The following is a 22,855-nucleotide window of genomic DNA, read 5'->3' as shown; positions in this document are numbered from 1 at the left end:
ACTTATGTTTACATACATTGTTCTACATTGTGTTTAATTAGTATTGTGATATGTTTACACTTAATGTGATATAAGCTTAGATATGTTGATTATTGAATATTTGGTATTTTGTCTCTGTAATTGGAAGGTCTATTTCTGGTTTATAATGCTTACACTAATACAAAAAGGTTTTTAATGTATGTTATTTTAGACTTTTGACAGTTGTTAAAGGTCCGACGTGATAACGGGAGACGTTAATTGATGTTTGTTGCAGGGACAACAAACATCAATTTTTGGGTTTTTTTTATTTTATTTTGAGCCAATATTTTTCCTTCACTAAAACCATGGAAAACCAATATACAATTCAAGAATACAACACAAAAAATTTTAGAATTTTCTAAGTACTTTGAGTGTCGCAAATAAAGCTATAAAGTTTGGAAAAATTAGTGAAAAAAACTAAGAAATAAAAAAACCATACCTTATAATTTGTGACCAATTGGAATTTTTTCACCCTAAAATCTTCATAACTAAGAATCTGTGTCCAACATCTCAGACCTGAACACTAAACATTTGAATACAAAACAAATTTGAGTCAAAACGCAAAATGTAAAAATGCAACCTTTAGGACACACGTGCATGAAAAACCAACTTCAATGTGAAATGCAATTGGAGAAAATGAAAGTTTAAGTCCAAATGAGCACCAAAACAGTAAGAAGGAATGAAATAGATTGAAAAACTTCCTCCAACAAGTTTGCCACTGCCCTTGAACTATAGAGGTTTCCCGCAAATGAGAAAGAGAAAGGTGAGGACGCTGCTGTTTCAGAAATTTTAAAAGGCATATTGACGTCAGACGCTTCATAACAGACGTTAAAGGACATTAGACATAGGGCCAACAGACAATAAAGGACATCATACTTAGGGACAACAGACCTTAAAGGATGTCAGACTACCTTAGGTCTTTTGTGTGGTAAGGAGACCTACAAAACTGACTTACAAGTCTGCTTTATATTTATCGACGGGCGTACACGGCTAAATTTGTCGATAAAGGTCACTCTCGAATTATTAACAGACTTGTAATGTGTCTGTAAATTTTACAGACCAACATATTACTGACAGATTTTTGTCCGTAAAAAATTTGCTATTACCAAAGGATATTCCTAATTACAAACGAAAAATGACAATCGGTAATATGCAATTTTTTTGTAATGTAAGGTGCTCTATAGTTGGAAGAACAAATACCTTAGATCTACATTGTTCCTAATGACAAATCCATGTGCGCTTCCACATATTGCTTTATATGGTACTCAAGATTGTTCATGGTATGAAAGGGTTTGATTGTTTATTAATTATCAATATATATATATTGGATGCATAATCTAAGAATTGGTACCAGAGCATGTTAGATTTATGATTAAGTTTTTGTTCTCAATTGGCATGAATCTTAATATGCCTTTTCCCTGATTTTATCAGAACCCTAATTGTAAAATTTATGGTTTTTCTTTCAATTGTCTATTGAAACCCCAATTTCTTCTTCTCGCGTGGGTTTTGAGCCCCAAATTCTAGTGTGCATCCAAGAGTAAAACCCCCAATTTCTTCTTCTCGCGTTGGAGGGTCATCTTATTCTCGCATTGAACAATCATCTTCTTCTCGCGTTGGAGGCGTTGCACATTCGTCTTCCATGGCAATCCAGGCGCTGCTTCTTTGCCCCTAGCCTTGTAGTGTTGGAGACATGGGGAAGTCATGGTGTATCTAGTTAACTTTCATAAAGGGAATCAAGGTGGTGTCACTAGTTCTATGTAGTGAGTGATGACGCTCTTGATGGCTCCTGATCTGGTTGCGTTTGCAGGAGCCGCGATGTGGGGATATCTCTCTGCCACTTATTCGTGAGTTGGATTTTTTCGTGCAGTGGTGGCCATTGAAGGTAATGCAACTTCTATCTTGCTTAAATCCGAGTCACAATAAAATTTGTATCCTTACTACTTTGGGGCCGATATGAAAATTTGGGGTTGGGAGATAGAGATTGTAAGACCCGTGAAATTTAATTAATTAAATAAATAATTAATTAATAAGTGCGGGTCGTGGAAGCCTTTATGGCATTTAATAGTGGTTGATGTGACGTGAAGAAGTACTAACCCAAATGGTTGAGAGTACTTTGGTTGAGTAAGAGGACTTGGGTTCAAGTCCTATGTAAGCCACTTATGTGTTATTTAATTATTATTGTTTTAATAATATGAATGTGCGTGTTAAGTAAGAATATAGTAATTGAGTTATGTTAGTTTAGCATTAAACATGAATTGGCATGATGGTTAGCATTGACTTAATATTCGCATGGTTAAGGGTTCAAACCTTAGTTTGAACAAAATGATTTCCTTTTTGTTAAAATCTACACTAGCATGGAAGTGAAGAGGCACATAAACCCTAAGGCATGTCGCAGCAAGGGTGGCTGGAAACAGAAGGTAGTAGGCTGTGAAGTGATGATTAATTGTGGATTAATGCTATTTTCGTATTGGGAGAATTGAGTGAAGCAAAGGGTGAGTGGGAAGAGAAAGATAAAGGAGGCCATTGGTGATCAAGGAAAAGCTTGCAATCTTGAATTTTGGCAAAGGAAACCAAGTTAGGGGATTTGAACCATATTGAGACCGTGGAACCTGCTTTCTCTCGTTATAATTGCGTTTTTGGATTTTTCTAGAAACTGCCTGGCGGTAGGGCATGAACCGCCAGGCGGCTTATGTGTTTTCAGCCTATTTTCTGGGTTCGCCTATGAACCGCCTAGCGACTGAGGGTGGCCCGCCAGGCGACGCAACGCGCATTTTCTTATTTTTTTCGTTTTGGTTGGCTTGTCAGCGATGCCGTGGTGTTTGGGTTGTATTTTTATTGTACATATTTAATTGGCATGATGAATTATGGGATTGTAGTTACTAAATTGATTGGACATTGCATGAACTTGAAAATTTCATGAATATCAATTGGTGGGTTGATGAATTGGGGATTTCATAGTCGCACTAAATTAAAGGGAAAAAGTTAATGGAATTTTACTTATTGGAAGTTTTAGGAATGGATCATGAACCTAAACATGTGAGTACAACCTTTTGAGTCGTAAATTGAATGAAATCAGAGTTGTTGTGAAGGAGGCAAGGTTCGCAGGTGCAGGAGCCGCCTGGCGACACCATATTGGCTGCCAGGCGCCACAACAGAGGTGCGTGGTGTGTTGATTCACGAAAAACGCTGTTTTTCGTACTTTTCGCGTAACAGTAACCGTCGGGCGGTATTTTAGTCCCGCCGGGCGCCAGTCGTCTGATTCTGGGCGCTAGGCGCCACCAATTTTTCTAGTTCGCGTAGTTTTCGTAAAACTGCATTTCCCGGTTCGTTAACCGTCCGATTGAAGTGAAATTTTGACAAGTGGTCCATAACATGTGGTTCTTCACTTTAAACGGTGGAGATTGGATTTGGAGGTCAGTAGCTAGAGATATACATTACTTAATATTGCTGCTTTTGGAGTTTGTAAAATACATGAATAAGCCTTTGATGAGTTCAAGTAACTTCTAATGAAGCATAATTGGGTGCATGTGGTAAGTTAAATTCAGAATGTATGTTAATTGGGTACGAGTGAGATAATTATGTGAGATATGGTATGGATGGTGAAACTTTACCCTAGTAGTAGTTTTGTGCTTGTAAATTTTTATTGAGGTACATATGCAATATTGACAAAAGTGTGGTGTCATGAGTTTATAAAAATATCAGACTGTATGATCCTTAGACGGGGTGTATGTGGAATGTATGTGGCATGTTTAAAGGGGTAAGTGAAGGAGAGTATGGGTGCATGACAATACTTGATTTGATGGCATGTCTGAATGGGTGTGGTGTAATCTTATTAAAGTTGTATGACTGGAAAACCAGGCTGTGTTGTAAATTGTTATGTTGTATGATTGGGATCCCTTGGGGATCTATTTAAGTGCCAAGGAACCAGTAACAGTGCGCTACTGGTATGGCGCCTGGCAGCGCGAGCGAGCCGCCAGGCGGACGGAACGCAATCAGCAACAATGGTCATAGCGCCTGGCGGTAGGGAGGGTTCCGCCAGGCGGAATGGTGCAGCAGAGACTCTAATGGTGCGGTGGCGCCTGGCGGCACGAGGCAGGTGCACCAGGCGGTGACGATGCAGTGATGATGCTGCAGGCGCGTGGCGCGTGGTGGTGTGTGATGCTCGCCAGGCGGTCTGAACCTAGTGTGTGCCTGATGACGTGAGATGCGCGCCAAGCGGTTTTGGTTCAGTGATGGTGCACGAGGAAAGGTTTCTACACAGCTTTAGGGGATGTTCATGATGCGATGCTTTGGCTGGGGGCCTAGTTACGAGTGTAATCTTGTATTGGGGTAACACGTGACCACTCAAGGTTGTAGCTTGGTGGTTTAAGAAGTCCAGTGGAGTGTGCGAGTTGTGGCTCGTACGGCGAGGTTCGGGTGATTGCTCTCTTCAGAGTGATTTTGATAGAGTTTTGGTAGTCTGGGATAGCTACAACTTTATGTTTGTTTCGGAGAGCTCCACTTGGTGTCACTATGAGATGCTGTGGCAAAGTTATTTCCACGTGTAGACTATCAGGTGGTGGCCTGTAGTCGGAGGGGCGAGTAGACACTCGTGCAGGAAAGATCGATCATCGTTCTCACCTAAAGGGTATAGAAATGATAGACGTCTAATGAAAGTATTGGAAGTGGAGAAGTAAGGAAAGAGGGAGAAGAATACTAACCCGGGGTTTAAATGTTTGATGTTGTATTTCATATTTTATTGGTTGGTTTTATTTAAATGAGCTCACCCTATCTGTGTGTGTGTGGCGATGATCATGTAACTTGTTACATGGGAGCAGATGTTGATGCAGGTGAGCGGACAGGTGCATAGAGACGGAGTGGGGATCTCTTGGGGATTTTCTCACTAGTTTATTGTATTTGGACTATGGTGTTATTGTAATAATTTTATAGATCATTTCAATTGTAATACAGTCTTAATGCGAAACATTTTATCTGTTTTTGGCGCGTTGAACGTAAGGTTTTAAATATTTCCCACGTTTTGGGAAATTGATGATTAATAAATAAGGTTGTTTTATTGAGTTTTATTATTATTTTTTTTAAAAAGTAATTTCTGGCTAGGACGTTACAGAGATGACTACTAGATTCTTGAGAAAATTTCTTCTAATTGATTGTGACAAGATGGTCATAATTGCTAATGGTTAGCGACATACAATATCTATTTCATCTTCTGATGGCTTATACACATATGGGTGGAGCAAATATGGCCAGTTGGGTCATGGAAATTTTGAGGATTCTTTTGTGCGTCACAAGCTTCAAGCCTTGACTAACGAGTTAATCTGTCAGGTATCATGTGGTTGGAGGCATAGTATGACACTTACATCTACTACACTATTCCATGGATGAGGTTGGAATAAGTTTGGATAGGTACGAGTCAATGACAATGTTGATTGCAACTCTTCTGTACAAATGAAACTCCCACATGATCAAAAAATAGTTCAGATCTCATATGGGTGGAGGCACACAATCTATAGAGAAGATGAAAACAAAAATAATTACATAAAAAAACAAAATTAATTAAATTTTGGTTTTGGAATATATATATATATATATATATATATATATATATATATTCAAATTTTGGGAATTGTTTAGAATTTGGTTAAGGTGGTTAATAAGAAATTTTAAATGTTTATGTTTATGTATATCCATGCGAGTATTGATTGACCCAGAAGAATATTATTATTTGATTGGATTGCATAGAAATTTGTGATGATAAACCTTTGATAATTGTAAATAGGTTTATTGTTGAATATACTTTATTATCAATATTTGATCATTACAACAAGATAACCCTAACAATTAATATTATTATCTAAAGACTTGATATTGATGGTGCATTAGGTGTCTTGAGATGGGTTAGACCATTACTTGAATTTATTTATTATTGTTTTTTTTTTCTATGAGCTTATTTATATTTCACTTGTTCTAAATACAATTACAATTGCATCTATATCTGTCTATCTAAATTTGGTTTTGGTCCTCAATGGAACAAATTTTATGGACTAGAAAGAGAACATGGAGATAGTTCTTGGCTTCATGGATCTTGACTTTACACTAAGGATTGAGAAATTCACTTCTCCTATGGACTCTAGTACCTCTGAAGAGAGGAAAGACTTTGAGAAGTGGGATCACTCAAATTGCATGAGTATTTCTTTGGCCTACTCTAAGGTCAATTTAGCTTCAATACCTAGAAACACTTGGTGGTTAGGTTCTAGTGCAACTACTAACATTAGTGTCTCAATGAGGGGTTGCATAATCTATCGGAAGCAAATTGATTCTGAAAGAAGAATATATATTGGAAATGGCAAATCGGTGAAGGTGGAAGCTATAGGGCATTTTAGATTATTATTGTGCATTGATTTTTATTTGGATTTGAAAGACACTTTTGTTGTACCATCATTTAGGCAGAATTTGGTTTATGTTTCCTACTTGGACAAATTAGGTTGTTTGTGTTCGTTTGGAAGTAATGAATTCATATTGTCTTTAAATTTGAATGTTGTTCGAATCGATTCACTTTTAGCTAGTGATAATCTACATATGCTATATATGGTGACTTCCTATAGTGAATCCTTAAATACGAAATCATGTAGTGTAAGCGTAAAATTGACGATACTAATTCAAGAGCATTATACCAAAAGTGTTTAGGTCACATCTCTAAAAATATAGTTGAACGACTTATGCCAAATGGGATCTTGGATTCCATTTAATTTACATACTACAATGTTTATGTTGAATGTGTTAAAGGTAAACAGATTAAGACATCGATATTATGTGTGTATAAAGCTATAAACATCTTAGAATTGACACTTACGGACATCTATGGGTCATTCACTACATCATGTGGGTTCACCTAGCATGAATGGTGTGACTGAAAGATGAAGTTGAACTCTTCAAAATATTGTAAGGAGTATGATTTATCATTTCACCTTGCCAAAGTCACTCTAGAAATAGGCACTAAAGATTGCAGCTTACATTTTAAATAAAGTATCAACTAAGGCAATTGCTACAACACCTCATGAGCTTTGGGTTGGGCGAAAGCCTAGTAACACTTTCGTGTGTGGGGCTATCAAGCTGAAGCAAGGCCTCAAAAGCCAAATGAAAATAATTTGGATTCACAAATTGTGAGTAACTATTTTATTGGTTATTCTGAAAGATCCAAGGGCTATAAATTCTATAATCCCAAACGGAAACTACCACATTGTTTGAGGATATTGAGTTTTGGGGGAAGAATAAGTTAAATACTTTGTCTTCGAGGAAGAGTAGGTGACAATTCCATATCTGATACATATAGTTGCTTTTGATGAAGCACGTTCAAAACCTCTACAAGATACTGTTGTTGAATCTGCCACTTAAGACAATTTGGTTAGTTATGAAGAACAAACTCAAGAACTTATGCTTCATGAGCCAATATCTTTGCGAAGATCCATGAGAGAAAGGAGAAGTTTTATTCCAAATGATTATGTGGTATTTCTCCAAGAAAATGAGGAAAATAATGGTATGATGGAAGATGACCAGTCACCTTCCGTTAAGCTATGCAAGATTCTAACCCAGGAAAATGGATTGAAAAAAATGAATGGGGAGTATAAGTCCATTCAAGAAAATATGAAGAACAACCTAATTGTCATATATAAATGTCATTTGAGTGAGATCTCCAAATTGAAACTCTCTAATCAATTGCTTAAGCCAAAGAAGTTCACAAGTGGCTGAAGGCATAATTCTATATTCTACTCCTACATTAGATTTTGCCACAACACTTTGTTTTTTGCTCTTCCAAGAGATCAAGTTACCACCAATGGAGAAACAATACCCGAAAGTAGATCTTCTATCAAAAGAAGATCCTGCCCAATCAACATATGAAAACCAAACAACTTCTGTATGGTTATTAGAACCATATAACAAACCTTTTTCAGTAGATCCTTTATTGTACTTTCATATACTGATGAATGCATTCCAATGATCTTCACATGGGGAATTGAGAAATTAGCTCACCACACTAACTACAAAGTAAATGCCAAGATAAGTAACTTTAAGGTACTTTAATTTTTCAACCAATCTTCTATACTGCTCAGATCTAAAATAGGCTCCCCTAAATTTGGTTGGAGTTTCGTATTAGGATCCATGGTATGTCAACAATTTTTTAATTCATCAACCCAATTTTCTCCAAAATATCCAATACTTACTTCCTCTGAGATATAAGAATACCATCATTGGATTGTGTTACCTGAATACCCAAGAAATATCTAACTTTGCCAAGATCTTTGATATGAAATTGGTGGCAAAGGTGTTGTTTCATTTGGGAGATGCCATGGTGGTCATTGCTTGTAAAACAATGTCATCAACATATACTATCAAATAGATGCATTCAACACTTGAGTGATTGTAAGAGACTGAATGATGTGCCTCACTTCGAGTCATACCAAATTGTTGAACAACGATGCTAAATTTTCCAAACTAGATACTAGGAAACTATTTTAGGTTATATAAAAATTTACGAAGACGATATACTAATCCAAAAGACTCCCCTTAACCAACAAATCTGGGTGGTTGCTCCATATAAATTTCTTCCTGTAGATCTCCATTGGGAAAGCATTTTTGACGCCCAATTGATAAAGAAGCCATTGTTGAAGAGTAGCCATGACTAGAAATAAACGAACAATAGGCATTTTTGCCATTAAAGAGAAAGTATCACCATAGTCTAACCCAAAAATTTGTGTATAGCCTTTGGCTACAAGTTCAGCTTTGAGGCGATCAATAGTACCATGAAGACCAAATTTTGATAGCAAAAACTCACCTACAACCAACAACAGATTTCCTAAACGATACAAGCTCCTAAGTTCCACTATTTTAAAGAACAGTTAGTTCATCTAGCATGGTTTGACGCCAACCAAAATAAGTTAAGGCTTCACTAACAGATTTAGGAATGAAGACATAAGAAATTGATGAAAAGGAGGTATGAAAAGATGAAGATAATCTATGGTAACTCAAAACAATATAATGTGGAAAAAGATTACAAGTAGAAAGGATACTTTTATGGAGGACAGCTAGAAGGTCAGCCTCAGTTATCGAATTCGGAGGAGACAGAATAGTTGACACTTGAAGTGAGTCACTTAGTGGTTGTTTGGGACGATGTCTTCGACTATAAACATGAAGGGGTGGTGGAGGAGGGGACTGGACTATGCATAATAGGAGGATCACAAATAACAGGAATATTAACTATAGTAGATAGAGACACATAGGAAGAAGAAGGACCATTAGAGTAAAAAAAAAACTCATTAATGTGACATCTGCAGACACAAAATAACAGTTAAAAGAAGGAGAAAAACATTTATATCCTTTTTTTGATTGAGTAAATCCTTAGAAAACGCATTTACGTGATATGGGAAATAACTTATCAAGACTAAGATCAAAATTATGGATAAAACATGTAGACCAAAAAATTTTCGAAGACAAGAGATGGAGAGGTTCATCAAGAAATAAGATATAATGAGGAATTTTGTTATCTAAAATCGAAAATGGCACATGATTAATAAGATAACATGCATTAAGAATAGCATCAACCAAAAAATGTTGTGGAACATCACCATGGATTACAAGGGTGTTAGTTGTTGCAATAGGGTGTTTATTCTTGCGCTCAACCATCCCATTTCGTTGAGTTGTATAAGTACATGAAGTTTGATGGAGAATGCCACGAGAAGCCATAAATTGTTTAAAAGAATTTGAAAGATATTCACGGCCATTAACACTTCACAGAGTTTGAATAGAAACACCAAACCAAGTTTTAATTTCATTATAAAAGGTTTGAAAGGTATAAAAAAATTAGAATGATTTTTCATTAAAAATAATATAGTACATCTGGAATAATCATCAATAAAAGTAACAACATATTAAAAACCCAAATTAGACTTAATATGATTTGGTCTCCAAATGTTAGAGTGACCTAAGGCAAAAGAAGATGAAGCACATTGTGAGACACTACTAGAAAAGGAACTACGATTATGTTTCCTAATTGACATGACTCACACACCAAACTAGACAACTTGGATAAGATGGAATAAACTATTGTAATTTGGCTAGACTAGATGACCTAGCTAAGCATGAAGAAGCGAGGGAGACTCCATAATTGTGCCAACATGTGTAGAAATGCAGAGATGATAAAGATCATGACTCACATCCGGTGCCAATCACCTCGAATTTCTGTGTTGTAAACAAACAGAAGTTTTAGTAAGAAAAAAGAACACAATAAAGAGAATGAGTTATACAACTAATGGATAATAAGTTAAAAGGGGACCTAGAGATATAAAGAACATTATCAATGGATAGAAAGGAAAAAAGTTAACAGTCCCAACACCATAAGCTAAAACCCTAGATCCATTAGCTATTATAACAGAAGGTAAATTATTCGGAGAAGAAAACAAAGATTTGTTACCAGTAATGTGATTTGTGGCTCTTGAGTCGAGAACACAAGGACCAATAAACAAAGATTAAGTAACACCAACAAAACATATTCCTATGTGCACAACATAAGTAGTGGAACTAGAGGGCTAACGATCCTCACACCATTTAAAAAATTCATTAATGATAGCAGATTTGTCAGTAGGATGAGGATCCACAATAGATGATTGTAAGAGAGTATCATCAGAGCAACAATAGCAGATCGAGGAAAAGGACACTTGGGATGCCCTTTTCCTAGCTAGCGAGAGCGATTGTAGACATCATGTTGAAATGCCAAAACAAAGGAATCATCAACAAAAACAGGTGTATCACTGAGAGGTTTACATGGCACATACAAAAGGGTGGAACAAGTAGAAGTAAATTTGGGTATAATAGGGAAACCCAAAATCTGATCATAGACATGATAATCTTTATCAGTAAGTCTGTGTAGAGTTAAAAACATGAAGAACTTTGACTATCACTTTAATTCTTGGCCAAGGAGTAGAGGCAAGAGGTAATAATTCATTAAATTCATGAAGAAGACCATACATCATTCACTTTTTGAGTAAGATGATCAAGATATCCTTGACTTTCAAGCCAAAGCTTAATGTCTGATGCTTAAGTTGCATAATTCGTGTCATCTAACTTCTCAATGGGCAAGTGCAGATTGATATAGTTAGTAAGGATTAACGGGTCAGACACATTGATGACAAAAGAGGTTTTGGAATTGGAAGAAGCGACGAAAGACACCAAGGAGGAAGAGAGAGAAAAGAAAAATCTAAGACATCAAAGAGGTCTGATTGGATCAAGGGGGTCAGATCCAGAAAGAGGATAACAAGGCAATGCTGGCAGCAGTTGTATTGGTAGGGCGACAAAAAAGAAATGCCAAAATAACCTTAAGCTCTAGATACGATGTTAAATATAGAGAAATACTATGTAAGGTAAATCTTCCTTGTGTCTAAAATACACATAGAGTGAATATATTTACAATAAAGAGTGATACAAGAATATATGGCAACCAAACATAAATATGGTAAATAGATGTTATTACAAAAAATATCAATAATATCTACAAATATAAAATGTTCCTTCTGGAACAATACACTACTTGATGTTGTGAGGCTGAAATAATACCTTTCTAAGACCTCAGAACTTCTCAATGGATTCCTACGTCTTCCATCTCGATAACTTACAAAGTATATGTCCTTCTTTTGTCACAAGTGGAGGTGCACCCGTAAAAGGGGGTCCAACACTCAAGTCGACTCAGAGCTTTTCTCAAGGTCAAATCTCATATTAGTCATTAATGAATTGTGTACCTTTAATTGTAGGGGTCCACTTGTATTTATAATGATTATTTGACTTTTAACTTACCTTTGTTTTTGGTCGATAGGCCTTTGATTGGAGTTTATTTGGGCCTGTCTTTGTAGGCCCAATTCATACCAAAGGCTTTGTTGAAAGTTTATCTTGATTTTCCTAAGTTAGAGGTCGCATAGATACCGATTTGTTGCCATGTTACCTGCCATTGATTCTGGTGGTGTTGTATGATTGTTTACTCCATATCAATTAGTTGTTTGGAATTTGTCACGGATGGTTCATATGGTTATGTTTATAATCCTTTGGTTAAATCTTCTAAAAATGGATTCCAGCTCTGAATTAGCTAACAACTGTGAGCTGGTTAGTTTTCTTGTTATGGTATGCACTTGATTGATAAGTACCAAGTCCAAGACGGTACTCGAGTATCCAACCCTTTCTGGCCTTTGTAGTACGTGGAGTATTCGACTCTTTCTGGCTTTCATGGTATGAGTGAACGATTCTTGATACCATGGAGGATCCAATGAAGGAGATGGCCTAAAATGACCTACCGCATACGGGGGTTATCAATGGGTATCACCAACAGATAGAGGGCAATTTTCACTATAAATACGGTCTAGGATTCTGAATTCCGGGTTGAATAGTACTTATGTATTCGAAAAAGGTACGCCCCTAGATATAGTTTTGTTAGAGTGGGTAAATGCCATAGATAATGTTTGTCTTGGCAGAGAATAATACAACAAGGAATTCTTATATATGTACATGTGTCACTTTGTACAATTACACATTGACTAACCTTTGATGACTTCACCATAGAGGTGCTTCGTTTACTAAATGTAGCCCCTACTCAGCTACACCCTAACAATTGGTGTTACTTACAAGCATTTAGGTTGCTATATCGATCATTATATTTACGACCCTCACCTGGGTGTTTCTTACATTTTTATAACACATGACCTAAAGATCTGATTACTTGGTTGTAGTTGGTTAGTTGTCCAGGTATTAGTGTTTTAGACACATATTCTCAATCCTTTAAATGTTTTAAGGACTGGTTCTTCAAGGTTATTGTAAAGCCAACTGGACCAATAACCCTTGGCGTATAAGGATATAAAGAAGGAGACATTGTCAGCTAAGGATAGGCGGATTGCGAGGACACTAGAGAAGTTTTCCCATAAGATGCCTATTAAAGGCCTAGTTAAAGTTTATTTGTCTACCCAACCCCTTGTTAATTTGGAAGGTATATTTTTCAATTTATTTGTTTGCCTTACATGTGCATGCCTTGATCATTTTGTTTTATTAATGTAGGGTACACGGCTCAACACGCTAGGAAGACTAGGACTGGGTGAATATGTTTCAAAACTTGAGGCATCAATTGGTAGAAGTGGCCCAAAAATCAGGAGACCTTGATGTTCCTAATCTTACGAAAGCTTTGGTAGACATTCATCAGTTGAGTAATGAAAAGAAGAAAGGTGAATTAGTCGCTCGGAGAGGAGTAGGCAATGAGAGAATGAAGCTGAGAGTCGAGTTCCTAGGTCGCGAAAGGAGTTTAGCTTTTGGCAGCAAGTGTTTGGAGTTTGGGACCCTGGAGAAGCCAGAGCTCAATGTTTGTAAAGATATAGAGATCAATGTGGACGAGGAGGTAATGGAGCCTAATGTCGTTATCTGAGCATTGCTAGAGTTTAGCAGTAAGACTCTAATCATGAGTCGAAGAGTAAATGGTTTACTACAGAAAAAGTTAAAGAATGGGGACAAAGTGAGGCTCGCCAAGGATTTGTCCTCGCTTCAAGCCAAGTATGACAAGGATAAGGCGGCTTGGGCTAGGAGAGAACAAGCTCTAAAGGCTGAGAAGAAATAGTGGGCTACCCGAAAAGTGGGATGTTTGGATTCCAAGAAGAAGACGAAGAAAAAGGTAAGAAAGGGTTAGAGGTGGGATTAATGAGTGGAAGGAGAAGTTTAAGGTGATGGAAGTTGAGTTGAAAGACTTGAAAAGATATGTGGTGGTAGAACATATTAACAGTTTTCATAAAGCATTGTGTCAAGTGGAGTTTCTATACAACGGGTATCGGTAAAAGATGTTCTCTTTGATGTAAAAAAGGATTTTTATAACAATCGCCTTCTTAATGAGGATGAGATTGAAGTGTTGAAGGTTGCAGAAAGTTTGGATCCGACTATTATTGCTTCAGTTGTGGAGGATGATGGCAGCTCTACTGAACGTACTATTAGGGTGAGTATTCACACTTGGGGTGTTGAGAGAGAGATGGCTAATGAGGAGGAGGAAGTTGCCAATGCTTGATCATGACTTTCAAGATTTTGAAGTTCTTTTGTTTGTAATTGATCTTTGTATGTGGCAAGTAGCATGACAACCTTATATTTGTATTTTGTTTGAAGCTTATGATGACTTCTTCTTTTGAACTTGTTTTAGGAACTTAACTACTTAACTTGTGACAGTTTTATACAATAATTTCAGGTTTTTCTAACTTTAGCCACTACGATGCTTGTTCTTCTGACATGGATGACTTATATTTAACGCTCGTTGTGTGTAAAAGTTATTTTATATTATTTATTCACACACGTACGCAACAAGTAACACATATATGATTTAGTTTGTTCGACTAGGACCGTCTAGGTAGGCAGTAGGAAACGCATAAACAATTTCATTGTTTGACCAAGACTGTCTAGGTAGGTTGTAAGGAACGCATAAATGATTTTGTTGTTCCACTAGAACCGCCTAGGTAGGCGACAGTGAATGCATAAATGATTTTGTTGTTCAAACAGGACCGCCTAGGTAGGCGGCGGGGAACTTGTAAATGATTTTGGGGAAGTTTGAACGAACTCTATAATATGTGAAAAACCTTTGTTTATTGATGGGGGTGCCTCGTTAAAATCTCCCTGACCAAAATCCTCTTTACAGACAAAAGACCCGGTGAGGAAAAAGAGTACAGACAAGGTTACAAGTGGTCTTATATGTACAATCTTTACAAATATTGTTGCTATTCTATCATGTACGCTATCTAAAATAGAATTTCAAGTGTGTTATATTTCATGTGTTTGGTATGGGCTTTCCGGAGAATTGTTCTAGTCAATATGTTTTACTTCCAACATCTTTTCTTATTCTGAATGGTCCCTCCCAATTGGCAGAAAACTTACCTTCTTTCTTCCTTGCATTGCTAGCCATTCGCCATATGAGGTTTCGCTTCATGAAGGTGTGTGGTTGGGGCTTTGAGTTGTACTTTCTAGCCTCCCTCTATTTAGCCGCCATATTTTGGATCTGCGCATTTTCTCTTAGTTCTATTAGGTCCAAGCTTGTACTAAGACTTTCTTTATTTCGGTCTTCTTCATAGCTCTATCTTCATAATGAAAGTTCTCTTATTTCCACCAGTATCATGGCTTTTATGTTGTGTACTATGCTGAAAGGGGATTCATGGGTTGAGGATTGGGGAATACATCTGTAAGCCCATACGATTTCTAACAATTCTTCTAGCCACCTTCCATTGGAAGAGTCTAGTCATTTTTTGAGTTATACTAAAATCACTTTATTGACAGCTTTTGCTTGGCCATTGCATTGTGGATGTCCTATAGAGATGGTAGTATATTTGATGCCTAGGTATGTGTAAAATTTGTCTAATTACTTATCGATGAATTATCAACCATTGTTTGTAATAATCGTACGTGGCACTCCATACGACATATAATGTTCTTCCATACAAATTGTTGCTAGTGATTGGGCTTCAATCTATTTTGTGAAATGGTCTATGCCAACTATAAGGAACTTGACTTGTCCTTTTCTTGTGATGAATGGTCCTATTATGTCCATTCCCCATTTAGCAAACAACCAAGGAGAATAGACATGATGAAGTTCTTCTTATTTGATGTGAGTGATGTTGTCGTGTTTTTTACAAGGTATACACTTTTTGACATATTCGTGATTTTCCACCACCATTGTTGGCCTAAAGTATCTGGCACGTATGATCCGATTTGCCATGCTCCATGATCTGGAATGATAATCACATATTATCTCATGTATCTCTCTCATTATATATTATGCTTGCTCTCTTGTAATGCATCCCAATAGCGAATGGCTATAGCCTCTCTTGTATAATTATCCTCTTATTAGAGTGTATCAGACCACTTTCCTTACCCACCCATCGTCCTTAGGCTCAAGTATGTTTCCAATCTTCAAGTATTGCATACACTACAAGAAAATGTCTTATTTGTAACCAATTTTAGTGACTAAAAATTGTTAGCCACTATAATGATCAATTTAGATACCAATTTACAAAATTAAAATTTATTGATTACTAAAATAGTCACTAATATAAATAAAAAATTATAATTGGTCACTATATTTGTCACTAATTAATTAGAGACCAATTTAGTAACTAAGTTATTGTGGTAGCCAAAACTTAGGTAGCTAATTTTTAGTGACCAAATTTCTTTAGTAGCCAAAAATATGGTAGCTAATTTTAAAAACCAATTTAGTGACCAATTATAATTTTTTATTCATAATAGTAACTATTTTAGCAACCAATAATTTTTTTACTTTGTAAACTTGTATCTAAATTAGTAATTATAGTAACTAACAACTTTTGGTCACTAAAATTGGTTACTAATGAAGCATTTTCTTGTAGTGATATAAGGGTCCATCCAAGTTCTTTTGTCGGCATCAACGTTCATGCAAGTGTTAGCCCTATCAGTTGAGGGGCCTATTAAGATTTGCAGAAGCAAGAATTTGTACTTTCCCTTTTTTTGTTGGTGCTTGCTAGTTTTTACAAAATATCAACTCTTGTATTATTGCTTATGAGTACATGTTGTATTTGTATTTCGCTGAAGCCGGTATCCATAACTTCACGAACTATCATTGTTCAGGTGGTCTATAGTGAGGCTAGAATTCGTTCTACATAGTAACCCTCACACCCCGACTTTCTTGGCTAATCACAATCCGACGAAGATGACCTCATACTCTGCTTGGTTGTTCGACGTTTAAAACGCAAAGTTCAACAATTTTTCTATTACTACCCAGTTGGGTCCTTCCAATACAATTCTAGCACCTACACCCTTTGGATTCGAGAATCCATCAATATATAGCATATGCAGTCCTTGTAGATTCCCAATGAAATTGGCTAGGCATTGGGCTTTTATTGCCTGCCATTGTTTCTGGTGATGTTATATGATCGTTTACTCCATATCAATTAGTTGTCTGGGATTTGTCAGGGATGGTTCATATGGTTATGTTTATAACCTTTCGAGTGAATTTTCTGAAATGGGTTCCAGCTTTGAATTAGGTAATAGTTGTGAATTGGTTAGTTCTCTTGTTATGGTATGCGCTTATTGATAAGTACCAAGTCCCACATGGTACTCGAGTATCAGGCCCTTTCTGGCCCTTGTAGTATGGGAGTATTCGACTCTTTCTGGCTTTCATGGTATGGTGAGTATATGTATCCGACCTTTTTTGATCCTTATAGTACAATACTTATGATATTTAAGGTATAAACCCTTTTGGCCTTTATAGTATGGGGATTACGGTACATCAAACAATGTCTATGTTTTTCTAATAAATCATAGACACTATATTTTGCTAATTAACATGCAGAATATCTAACAAATACTAATAATGTGGTGAAGAGTTAATACTAACAAAGACATATAAGACGAAATGCAAATATATGAATATATATATATATATATATATATATATATATATATATATATATATATATATATATATATGAACACAAATGGAGGCTTCAGAAAGAATTAAAGGGGTTCCCTTCGATCCAAGCAAAAGAGACATCTCATGCTTCATTCATTCACACGATAGTACAGTAGAAAAAACGCCTCTTATGAATAATCACTACTCTGTGTGTACGAATGAGTCAGCAGATACTTCAGCAACTCTCCATATACCCTTGGGAGGATCGAAGGTACTCTTCCACTCAGAAACAATCCTATTAAAGTATAATGCAAATTCTAGAAATATCTAGAAAAATCTAAGATAAAAGTATTAAAATGTAATGAAAGTCCTAGAACAATGTAGAAAAGCCTAAGATAGGAAGAGAATATCAAGAACATTCTACTATGTAGAAAAATCTAGAACTTTTTGCTCAAGTTCTAGCTAGAAATTTCTAGAATAATCTATGGGTCTATAAATACCCCATGTATCCTACCATTTGTAACATCAAGAACAACTAACACAACATTCAATACAACTACTCTCAATTACAAGATATACTTCTCCAACTACAACTTCCACATTTTACTATCTCCACAATTTTCTCTATCCCATCAACTATCCCCTTCACAACCTCAAAATACTATCAGTGGTACCAGAGCTACGTTCGGTCATCTACTAGGCGTAGATAAATTTTTCAACTACTTAAAAAAAAATTAGAACTCCATTCTATACTACTTCCAAAATATTTTCTCAACCTATGGCCACTACCAATCAAACATCATCAATTCCAGTACCTATTTTCACAGGAGAAAATTATGATTTTTGGAGTGTCAAAATGAAGACATTCTTTCGCTCCCAAGACTTATGGGACATTATAGAAGATGGATTCACTATTCCAGAAGACACTTCCACTCTTACTGCAGCTCAGAAGAAGGAGTTGAAGGAAAACAAACAGAAGGATTCAAGGGCTTTATTTGCTCTTCAACAAGCAGCTGATGACACAATCTTTCCGAGAATAATAGGTGCCACAAGTGCAAAGCAAGCTTGGAACACAATACAAGAAGAGTTTCAAGGAAGTGATGAGGTACGCAAGGAAGTGAAGAGTTTCAAGACGAGAGTTTGAATTAATAAGAATGAAAGAATCTGAGACCATTAAAGACTATTATTCTAGAATAAAGGAAATAGTTTGTCAGATGAGAGCGTATGGGGAAACTATTCTTGACAAAAAAATCGTTGAGAAAATTTTAATTTCTATTCCCCAAAAATATGATGCAATCGCAACTGCGATTGAACAAACAAAAGATTTGGCCACATTGTCAGTAACACAACTAATGGGCTCTCTTGAAGCTTATGAACAAAGATTAAAAAGGCATGAAGAAGACTCAATCGAAAATGCCTTTCAATCAAAACTAAAATTACGGTCTCAGAATAAAGAATATGAAGGAAATAAAAGTAGAGGAGAAATTTCTAGAAATAAAGAAAATTCTATAAGCTTCCCTATAACCCGTCAAGGAAAATATCCCCCATGTGGCATATGTAAAAAGACAAGTCACATGAAAAAAGATTGTTGGTATCATGGAAAACCTCAATGTCAGTACTGCAAGAAATTTGGCCACGTAGAGAAGTATTGTCATAATAAAAATAAGCATCAAGCAAACTTTGTTGAAGAACATAATCAGGAGCAACGCTTATTTTATGCCAATCAAGAATCTCCTAACAGAGGAGAAAGTTGGTACTTGGATAGTGGATGCAACAATCACATGGCCAAAGATCAAAGCATCTTCAAAGACATTGATAAATCTGTCAATGTCCAAGTTTGACTAGGAAACGGTGCCACAGTGGAGTCTCAAGGCAAAGGAACTGTCATGGTGGAGACAAAGAAAGGTACGAAATTCATCAAGGATGTTTTACTGGATCCCAATCTTAAAGAGAATCTTTAAAGTATTGGCCAAATGATGGAGAATGGATATTCTCTCCACTTTGAGAAAGATACATGCAAAATTTATGACAGTAGAAAGATAGAAATTGGCCAAGTAAAAATGGAGAAGAGAAATAGAAGCTTTCCCATAAGCTTCAAACCTGGAACTAATATTGCCATGAAGGCAGAAGTTGATGACTCGTGGCTTTGGCATAGGAGATTTGGCCACTTCAACACATATGCCTTAAAGCTTCTATATAAGAAAAACATGATGAGAGATCTTCCATGCTTAAAGGAGAATAATGAATCATGCGAAGGATGTCTCCTTGGTAAACAACATCGATTACCATTCTCGACCGACAAAGCATGGAGAGCAAAAGACTTACTAGAGTTGATCCATACTGATGTTTACGAACCAATGAGGACACCTTCACATCACAGCAATAGGTATTTCATCCTCTTCATTTATGACTTCTCTAGAATGACATAGGTCTATTTCTTAAAGGCAAAGTCAGAAGTCTTTGGAATATTCAAGAAATTCAAGGCTCCTGTTGAGAAGCAAAGTGGAAAACACATAAAAGTACTTAGAAGTGATCGTGGAAAGGAGTATACATCTCGCGATTTTGACAAATTATGCGAAGATGAAGGCATAGAGAGACAACTCACAGTCACATATACTCCACAACAAAACGGTGTATCAGAAAGAAAAAATCGCACAGTCATGGAGATGGCAAGATCAATGCTAAAAGAGAAAGGTATGCCTAACACTTTTTGGGCTGAAGCAGTCTACACTGCAGTTTACATTTTAAACAGATGTCCAACTAAGGCAGTCAAAGACAAGACTCCTATTGAAGCTTGGAGTGGAAGAAAGCCATCAGCCAAACACCTACGAGTATTTGGATCTATCTGCTACATACATGTTCCTGATCAAAGGAGGCACAAACTTGAAGATAAGACTATACGAGGAATATTCTTGGGATATAGCACACAATCAAAAGGCTATCGAGTTTACAACCTGCAAACAAAAAAGCTCATCATTAGTCGAGATGTTGAAATTGATGAAAATGCTTCCTGGAATTGGGAAGAAGAAAAAGTTGTTAAAAGCATCACTTTAGTCCCAGTGCAACAATATCAAGAAGAGGCAGAAGCTTCAGGTACGTCTTCTCCACCTCCATTAGAAGATTCTTCACTAGAGACTACTCCAAGACGAGTAAGATCTTTGGTAGACATATACGAAACCTGCAATATGGCCATGATTGAGCCTAACTGCTATGAGGAAGCATCAAAGCAAGAAATATAGGTCAAGGCTATGGAAGAAGAGGTTAAAATGATTGAGAAGAATAACACTTGGGAGCTCGTAAACTGTCCTCAAGGAAAAGACATCATTGGAGTGAAATGGGTATATAAAACAAAGCTCAATCCTGATGGAACTATACAAAAGCACAAGGCCAGATTGGTCGCAAAAAGTACTGCACAACAGAAGACCAAATTGCAGATATTTTTACAAAAACACTACCAAGACCAAGGTTTGAACTACTACGCACTATGCTTGGAGTTACTGAATTTGCATCAAGGAGGAATATGAAAGTATAATGCAAATTCTAGAACAATCTAGAAAAATCTAAGATAAAAGTATTAAAATGTAATGAAAGTCCTAGAACAAAGTAGAAAATCCTAAGATAGGAAGAGAATATCAAGAACATTCTACTATGTAGAAAAATCTAGAACTTTTTGCTCAAGTTCTAGCTAGAAGTTTCTAGAATAATCTATGGGTCTATAAATACCCCATGTATCCTACCATTTGTAACATCAATAACAACTAACACAACATTCAATCTCAATTACAAGATACACTTCTCCAACTACAACTTCCACATTTTACTATCTCCACAATTTTCTCTATCCCATCAACTATTCCCTTCGTAACCTCAAAATACTATCAAATCCATTTCTTGAAGTGTGAGAGATAATAAATAATTCAATCAATACATTAATATATCTATACATACTGAAGGGGTTTTTTGTAACTGCTTCTTGAATCCTGTGTATTTTTGTTTGAACTATGTGAAGGGGTTTACCTACTTTTCTATTTATAATATTAATATATTTTATCTCTTTTTGTTGAGCCACATCAACAAGAATTACCTATCAATAAGCATATATGCTGTATCAAAGATCTGATCTGCAGCAAGCTAAATCAGCAAAATACAGATGAGAAGAAGCATACCGACAACAGTAGGGAGAAAAGGAAAACAATAAAAACTGAGAAAATAAGTTATGAGTGTAGAAGTAGGGTGCATGGATATGACTTTCACAGATTGTTGAGTAGTTTTGTTGAGAAATAGTGAGAATCAGCTTACATTATGTTCCTTTAAATCCTTTGTCTTCTGCAGACGCAAATGAAAGATGCTCAAGCGAATCCTGTGCAATTTAGAAAACTCCGAATTACATTCCATTTCAAAAACATTGTGGTCAAAACTACAGTTCACATATAAGGGTATATATAGATACCAGCAATCCAACCCCCAGAAAATAAAATAAGCGCGGTAGGCATAGAACACCAACTGCGAGGAGTCCTAATTTTGAGAACTGCAACAACAGTGAAGAATGATTAATACAACACAACACAATATGGAGAGTATGAATTTAATTTTAGAGATGAAAGGTAGAAAAATTGTGGGTATGAAGTGAAAGAGTTGTTCATTTTCTGTGTTTGGATGACATAAAATGAAAATAACACAAATTAAAGTTGGAAGTTAGAATACGTAGGAAGAGGAAGGTGAGAGGAGAAGCCAGGATGCTCAACACTGGTTCCGCTGCAATAAACTCATAAACTAGGTTTTTTTTTTTTTTGACAAATTCATATATAAAAAGTTCCCATAATTGATGTGTATATTTGAACTGTAAATTTCCCTACCCTAAACCAGGTGTCCTATCTATCTGTAGACAGACCAAGAAAACGAAATTTCAAAAAGGACTCGCAGATTGACCAATGTTTAATAATAAAAATAAATTGTATAATCATTTATTATTATTATTTTTTTTTTGTTTTCAGAATTCACACAGTTGAGACATGATTGTTGTCCTATGCATTCGTACAAATCAATTTCATATCTGTTGACAGCACGGGATTCTTCAAATTTTATTATTTCCACATATGTCACAATTTTTTACTTACATTTTAAAATAGAAAAAGGTATGCATAATAAATAAAATATTGATACTTATTTATGAGTGATCAAAGTTAAATGAGTCAGCATCTGCGAGAATCTCTATGATTATCCTGTTGTCTCCAACTACAAATGACTACTCTCTGAAAAGTGAGGTATTCCTTTTGTTATATCCGTATGTATTGATGCTCATTGTCCCATACTTATTATATATGTCATAGTAACTTGATAAAAAAAAAAAAACCTTTTTCTTCATTCACAACAAATTAAATGTTATGTTGTGTACAGCATGTCTTT

General features: G+C 36.1%; 1 long non-coding RNA gene across 1 annotated transcript; it reads right to left on the bottom strand.

The window, feature by feature from the left end:
• Positions 1-460: 460 nt before the first annotated feature.
• LOC114164593 lies at positions 461-22,309 on the bottom strand. The gene is made up of 4 exons (XR_003599575.1): positions 22,154-22,309; positions 21,900-21,977; positions 21,749-21,809; positions 461-534 (listed from the first exon to the last, which is right to left on the bottom strand). It is a non-coding gene; the product is annotated as an uncharacterized LOC114164593 (long non-coding RNA).
• Between the last annotated feature and the right edge of the window lie 546 nt (positions 22,310-22,855).

This window comes from Vigna unguiculata, chromosome 9 (assembly GCF_004118075.2).
Source record: "Vigna unguiculata cultivar IT97K-499-35 chromosome 9, ASM411807v1, whole genome shotgun sequence".
In the NCBI taxonomy this organism is placed as follows: domain Eukaryota; kingdom Viridiplantae; phylum Streptophyta; class Magnoliopsida; order Fabales; family Fabaceae; genus Vigna; species Vigna unguiculata.
The sequence above is the reverse complement of the archived record's forward strand: the minus strand, read 5'-3'. Positions and strand labels throughout refer to the sequence as shown.